The sequence below is a fragment of the Haematobia irritans genome, chromosome 1 (genome assembly GCF_050003625.1).
Source record: "Haematobia irritans isolate KBUSLIRL chromosome 1, ASM5000362v1, whole genome shotgun sequence".
Taxonomy (NCBI): domain Eukaryota; kingdom Metazoa; phylum Arthropoda; class Insecta; order Diptera; family Muscidae; genus Haematobia; species Haematobia irritans.
In genome coordinates, this window is record NC_134397.1 from 161,174,319 (window position 1) to 161,182,441 (window position 8,123).

Genomic DNA, 8,123 nt, shown 5'->3' on the forward strand with positions numbered 1-8,123 from the left:
TTTTTATACGAAAAACTTCTTTTGCCCATATCTCCTTAAATATGCGTCCTAGAGCGAAAAGGACTTTAATTCGTGACCACACCCAAAAAATTGAAAAATCCACCCAAAACCTAAAAAAATTGAAATTTTTATACGAAAAACTTCTTTTGTCCATATCTCCTTAAATATGCGTCCTAGAGCGAAAAGGACTTTAATTCGTGACACCCCCAAAAAATTGAAAAATCCACCCAAAACCTAAAAATAATGAAATTTTTATATGAAAAACTTCTTTTGCCCATATCTCCTTAAATATGCGTCCTAGAGCGAAAAGGACTTTAATTCGTGACCACCCCCAAAAAATTGAAAAATCCATCCAAAACCTAAAAAAATTTAAATTTTTATATGAAAAACTTCTTTTGCCCATATCTCCTTAAATATGCGTCCTAGAGCGAAAAGGACTTTAATTCGTGACCTCCCCCAAAAAATTGAAAAATCCATCCAAAACCTAAAAAAATTTAAATTTTTATATGAAAAACTTCTTTTGCCCATATCTCCTTAAATATGCGTCCTAGAGCGAAAAGGACTTTAATTCGTGACCTCCCCCAAAAAATTGAAAAATCCATCCAAAACCTAAAAAAATTTAAATTTTTATATGAAAAACTTCTTTTGCCCATATCTCCTAAACTAAGCGTCCTAGAGCGAAAAGGACTTTAATTCGTGACCTCCCCCAAAAAATTGAAAAATCCACCCAAAACCTAAAAAAATTTAAATTTTTATATGAAAAACTTCTTTTGCCCATATCTCCTTAAATATGCGTCCTAGAGCGAAAAGGACTTTAATTCGTGACCTCCCCCAAAAAATTGAAAAATCCATCCAAAATCTAAAAAAAATTAAATTTTTATATGAAAAACTTCTTTTGCCCATATCTCCTAAACTAAGCGTCCTAGAGCGAAAAGGACTTTAATTCGTGACCACCCCCAAAAAATTGAAAAATCCACCCAAAACCTAAAAAAATTGAAATTTTTATATGAAAAACTTCTTTTGCCCATATCTCCTTAAATATGCGTCCTAGAGCGAAAAGGACTTTAATTCGTGACCACCCCAAAAAAATTGAAAAATCCACCCAAAACCTAAAAAAATTGAAATTTTTATATGAAAAACTTCTTTTGCCCATATCTCCTAAACTAAGCGTCCTAGAGCGAAAAGGACTTTAATTCGTGACCACCCCCAAAAAATTGAAAAATCCACCCAAAACCTAAAAAAATTGAATTTTTTATATGAAAAACCTCTTTTGCCCACATCTCCTTAAATATGCGTCCTAGAGCGAAAAGGACTTTAATTCGTGACATCCCCCAAAAAATTGAAAAATCCACCCAAAACCTAAAAAAATTGAAATTTTTATATGAAAAACTTCTTTTGCCCATATCTCCTTAAATATGCGTCCTAGAGCGAAAAGGACTTTAATTCGTGACCACCCCAAAAAATTGAAAAATCCATCCAAAACCTAAAAAAATTTAAATTTTTATATGAAAAACTTCTTTTGCCCATATCTCCTTAAATATGCGTCCTAGAGCGAAAAGGACTTTAATTCGTGACCTCCCCCAAAAAATTGAAAAATCCACCCAAAACCTAAAAAAATTGAAATTTTTATATGAAAAACTTCTTTTGCCCATATCTCCTTAAATATGCGTCCTAGAGCGAAAAGGACTTTAATTCGTGACCACCCCAAAAAATTGAAAAATCCACCCAAAACCTAAAAAAATTGAAATTTTTATATGAAAAACTTCTTTTGCCCATATCTCCTTAAATATGCGTCCTAGAGCGAAAAGGACTTTAATTCGTGACCACCCCAAAAAAATTGAAAAATCCACCCAAAACCTAAAAAAATTGAAATTTTTATATGAAAAACTTCTTTTGCCTATATCTCCTAAACTAAGCGTCCTAGAGCGAAAAGGACTTTAATTCGTGACCACCCCCAAAAAATTGAAAAATTAACCCAAAACCTAAAAAAATTGAATTTTTTATATGAAAAACCTCTTTTGCCCATATCTCCTTAAATATGCGTCCTAGAGCGAAAAGGACTTTAATTCGTGACATCCCCCAAAAAATTGAAAAATCCACCCAAAACCTAAAAAAATTGATATTTTTATATGAAAAACTTCTTTTGCCCATATCTCCTTAAATATGCGTCCTAGAGTGAAAAGGACTTTAATTCGTGACCACCCCAAAAAATTGAAAAATCCACCCAAAACCTAAAAAAATTGAAATTTTTATACGAAAAACTTCTTTTGCCCATATCTCCTTAAATATGCGTCCTAGAGCGAAAAGGACTTTAATTCGTGACCACACCCAAAAAATTGAAAAATCCACCCAAAACCTAAAAAAATTTAAATTTTTATATGAAAAACTTCTTTTGCCCATATCTCCTTAAATATGCGTCCTAGAGCGAAAAGGACTTTAATTCGTGACACCCCCAAAAAATTGAAAAATCCACCCAAAACCTAAAAAAAAATAAAATTTTTATATGAAAAACTTCTTTTGCCCATATCTCCTTAAATATGCGTCCTAGAGTGAAAAGGACTTTAATTCGTGACCACCCCAAAAAATTGAAAAATCCACCCAAAACCTAAAAAAATTGAAATTTTTATACGAAAAACTTCTTTTGCCCATATCTCCTTAAATATGCGTCCTAGAGCGAAAAGGACTTTAATTCGTGACCACACCCAAAAAATTGAAAAATCCACCCAAAACCTAAAAAAATTTAAATTTTTATACGAAAAACTTCTTTTGCCCATATCTCCTTAAATATGCGTCCTAGAGCGAAAAGGACTTTAATTCGTGACCTCCCTCAAAAAATTGAAAAATCCATCCAAAACCTAAAAAAATTTAAATTTTTATATGAAAAACTTCTTTTGCCCATATCTCCTAAACTAAGCGTCCTAGAGCGAAAAGGACTTTAATTCGTGACCTCCCCCAAAAAATTGAAAAATCCACCCAAAACCTAAAAAAATTGAAATTTTTATATGAAAAACTTCTTTTGCCCATATCTCCTAAACTAAGCGTCCTAGAGCGAAAAGGACTTTAATTCGTGACCACCCCAAAAAATTGAAAAATCCACCCAAAACCTAAAAAAATTGAAATTTTTATATGAAAAACTTCTTTTGCCCATATCTCCTTAAATATGCGTCCTAGAGCGAAAAGGACTTTAATTCGTGACCACCCCAAAAAAATTGAAAAATCCACCCAAAACCTAAAAAAATTGAAATTTTTATATGAAAAACTTCTTTTGCCCATATCTCCTAAACTAAGCGTCCTAGAGCGAAAAGGACTTTAATTCGTGACCACCCCCAAAAAATTGAAAAATCCACCCAAAACCTAAAAAAATTGAATTTTTTATATGAAAAACCTCTTTTGCCCATATCTCCTTAAATATGCGTCCTAGAGCGAAAAGGACTTTAATTCGTGACATCCCCCAAAAAATTGAAAAATCCACCCAAAACCTAAAAAAATTGAAATTTTTAAATGAAAAACTTCTTTTGCCCATATCTCCTTAAATATGCGTCCTAGAGCGAAAAGGACTTTAATTCGTGACCACCCCAAAAAATTGAAAAATCCATCCAAAACCTAAAAAAATTTAAATTTTTATATGAAAAACTTCTTTTGCCCATATCTCCTTAAATATGCGTCCTAGAGCGAAAAGGACTTTAATTCGTGACCTCCCCCAAAAAATTGAAAAATCCACCCAAAACCTAAAAAAATTGAAATTTTTATATGAAAAACTTCTTTTGCCCATATCTCCTTAAATATGCGTCCTAGAGCGAAAAGGACTTTAATTCGTGACCACCCCAAAAAATTGAAAAATCCACCCAAAACCTAAAAAAATTGAAATTTTTATATGAAAAACTTCTTTTGCCCATATCTCCTTAAATATGCGTCCTAGAGCGAAAAGGACTTTAATTCGTGACCACCCCAAAAAAATTGAAAAATCCACCCAAAACCTAAAAAAATTGAAATTTTTATATGAAAAACTTCTTTTGCCCATATCTCCTAAACTAAGCGTCCTAGAGCGAAAAGGACTTTAATTCGTGACCACCCCCAAAAAATTGAAAAATTAACCCAAAACCTAAAAAAATTGAATTTTTTATATGAAAAACCTCTTTTGCCCATATCTCCTTAAATATGCGTCCTAGAGCGAAAAGGACTTTAATTCGTGACATCCCCCAAAAAATTGAAAAATCCACCCAAAACCTAAAAAAATTGAAATTTTTATATGAAAAACTTCTTTTGCCCATATCTCCTTAAATATGCGTCCTAGAGTGAAAAGGACTTTAATTCGTGACCACCCCAAAAAATTGAAAAATCCACCCAAAACCTAAAAAAATTGAAATTTTTATACGAAAAACTTCTTTTGCCCATATCTCCTTAAATATGCGTCCTAGAGCGAAAAGGACTTTAATTCGTGACCACCCCAAAAAATTGAAAAATCCACCCAAAACCTAAAAAAAATTAAATTTTTATACGAAAAACTTCTTTTGCCCATATCTCCTTAAATATGCGTCCTAGAGCGAAAAGGACTTTAATTCGTGACCACACCCAAAAAATTGAAAAATCCACCCAAAACCTAAAAAAATTGAAATTTTTATACGAAAAACTTCTTTTGTCCATATCTCCTTAAATATGCGTCCTAGAGCGAAAAGGACTTTAATTCGTGACACCCCCAAAAAATTGAAAAATCCACCCAAAACCTAAAAATAATGAAATTTTTATATGAAAAACTTCTTTTGCCCATATCTCCTTAAATATGCGTCCTAGAGCGAAAAGGACTTTAATTCGTGACCACCCCAAAAAATTGAAAAATCCACCCAAAACCTAAAAAAATTGAAATTTTTATACGAAAAACTTCTTTTGCCCATATCTCCTTAAATATGCGTCCTAGAGCGAAAAGGACTTTAATTCGTGACACCCCCAAAAAATTGAAAAATCCACCCAAAACCTAAAAAAATTGAAATTTTTATATGAAAAACTTCTTTTGCCCATATCTCCTTAAATATGCGTCCTAGAGCGAAAAGGACTTTAATTCGTGACCTCCCCAAAAAATTGAAAAATCCACCCAAAACCTAAAAAAATTGAAATTTTTATATGAAAAACTTCTTTTGCCCATATCTCCTTAAATATGCGTCCTAGAGCGAAAAGGACTTTAATTCGTGACCACCCCCAAAAAATTGAAAAATCCATCCAAAACCTAAAAAAATTTAAATTTTTATATGAAAAACTTCTTTTGCCCATATCTCCTTAAATATGCGTCCTAGAGCGAAAAGGACTTTAATTCGTGACCTCCCCCAAAAAATTGAAAAATCCATCCAAAACCTAAAAAAATTTAAATTTTTATATGAAAAACTTCTTTTGCCCATATCTCCTTAAATATGCGTCCTAGAGCGAAAAGGACTTTAATTCGTGACCTCCCCCAAAAAATTGAAAAATCCATCCAAAACCTAAAAAAATTTAAATTTTTATATGAAAAACTTCTTTTGCCCATATCTCCTAAACTAAGCGTCCTAGAGCGAAAAGGACTTTAATTCGTGACCTCCCCCAAAAAATTGAAAAATCCACCCAAAACCTAAAAAAATTTAAATTTTTATATGAAAAACTTCTTTTGCCCATATCTCCTTAAATATGCGTCCTAGAGCGAAAAGGACTTTAATTCGTGACATCCCCCAAAAAATTGAAAAATCCACCCAAAACCTAAAAAAATTGAAATTTTTATATGAAAAACTTCTTTTGCCCATATCTCCTTAAATATGCGTCCTAGAGCGAAAAGGACTTTAATTCGTGACCACCCCAAAAAATTGAAAAATCCATCCAAAACCTAAAAAAATTTAAATTTTTATATGAAAAACTTCTTTTGCCCATATCTCCTTAAATATGCGTCCTACACACAAAAAATTATCACCAAAATTTTTTCAATTAAACACTTAATTGAATTTGGAAACGGATTCAATTAATATGTTAATTGATTCAATTAATTCTTTAATCAAATCCGAATAAAAACCAATTAAAAAAATGATTGATATTTGTTACGTTTCCAATTAAAATATTAATTGATTCAATCAATTTCTTAATCAATTCGGAAATAATTTTCAATTACAAACGTGATTGAAATTTTTTCCGTTTCCAATTACACATGTGATTGATCCAATCACCTTTGTGATTGAAACTGAATAATTTTGAGCAATGGAAAGAGCGAAAAGAGAACAAGAGAATGGGTTTTTATTCAACAATGTATGATGGAGAGATCAGTCTGTGGAAGTAACTCGTAACGAACGGTTGGGTTTTTGTTTTTCGCGTAAATTGAAAAACATGATTGGCGACATTCTGTCTGCTGCATTCAAAATGTGTGCATAAATATTTTGAACGCAACAACAAATCATAGCAAAGGGTTGAAATAAATAAAGTGTGCAACAACAAACGGCCACGTGGTAAAGGTTTGAAAAAAATATATGACAGAACGCATTTGAAATTACCTGTGTTTGTGTTTTGTGGTATTGTAAAAAATGGAAAACAATCTACGTTTATTGAAGGTAAGAAATTGTGAAATGTGAATACCGTTTTCCATTGAAGCCTGTTTACATTAAACGGGCTAAAATAATATATTTTTTATTCATTTCTTTTAGTGACCAATCTTATTTCGTGAAATTGACCAATCAATCCCATCAACTCCATCATTTTATCAAATATATAATAATATGTTTGCAATAAAAAAGTGGGTACCGTATTGATCTTTTAAAATTATAAATTTTTTTCACTCCTAGTTTTCTTAAAACCAAGAGCGGTATGGGTTTGGTGGAAGATTCACCTTGAAGTTGCGAAGTAGCGTTGGCATTAAATTGCATTTTTGTTTTACCTGCCTTTTTCAGTTTGAACCCAAGTAAAGAGCAGTATATCTGGTATATAAACTAATGAGCTGAATTATGTAATGGTAAAAAAGTTATTTCTTTTGGATTTAAAAATATGAAAAATATCCGAAAATAATAAATATATGTATTTTCCATTTATATTTTTTTCTATTTCCAGAATTTGCAAAGTATCATCAATATAATACCAAATATTACATTGCTTTCCCATTATTTTTGTCTTTGATTGGTTCAAATTTTAATAGACGTTTTTAATGTGTGGAAATTTTGGAAAGGAATTGTTACTAAAATTAAATTACCGAGCTCCTTAATACACATTTTTATGCTAAAAGACTACAACTGCAAAAGATTATAAATCTGCAACCTGGAACTATGAATTGAACTTGATATTCTATGCAGGTAATGTTTAACAAAATTAACTTTTAATTGAACAAAATGAAATTCGAATTATTCTGTTTACTTTCAGAAAAACTAATTTAGCTTACAGGCTGCTGATTTATTGGAAATCTAGGCGCATCTACATATTAGAAGGAACATGCTAACACGGTTATTATTATAAGGAAGATAATGATTTATATAATTTATTTTTTCACCCTATAGTTGCTATTGATAGTAGTTGTATTTGTAAGTTATGTTAGAACAAAATACAAATGACAAGAACCAAAATTATCTGTATATTGCATAATTAAAAAAATAATAAAATATTAAATATGTTTTATAAGAAACGCATATTTTCTTTTATTTCAAAAGAAAAAAAAAACTAAATACGATTTTGAGGTCGCAATATATAAATTTTTTGATCGAAATTTATAGCCAATTTCAATTAATTATTTAATTGAATGAATCAAATAGTTGATTGATTTTTGTCGCGAAATTAATTAAAATTTAAATTGATTCAATTAAAACTATGATTGAATTTTATGTTAAAAATCAATCACGTTTTTAATTGATTCAATCACACAATTAATTGATTCCGTGACAAAAGTCAATTAAATTTTTAATTAAAAATCGTGTTGGTTTTCAATCAAAATGGGTGATTGATACTATCATTTTCGTGATTGAAGACATTTCAATTAAAAAAATGATTGAATCCGCGATTTTCGTGATTGAAATCAAAAAAAATTTTTTTGTGTGTAGAGCGAAAAGGACTTTAATTCGTGACCTCCCCCAAAAAATTGAAAAATCCACCCAAAACCTAAAAAAATTGAAATTTTTATATGAAAAACTTCTTTT

At 30.6% G+C, this 8,123-nt stretch overlaps 1 long non-coding RNA gene across 1 annotated transcript; it reads left to right on the forward strand.

Moving 5' to 3' along the window:
* Window positions 1–6,891: 6,891 nt before the first annotated feature.
* On the forward strand, window positions 6,892–7,514 carry LOC142242876 (uncharacterized). Its single transcript, XR_012724227.1, has 3 exons — window positions 6,892–6,955; window positions 7,051–7,289; window positions 7,357–7,514. It is a non-coding gene; the product is annotated as an uncharacterized LOC142242876 (long non-coding RNA).
* The last annotated feature ends 609 nt before the right edge of the window (window positions 7,515–8,123 follow it).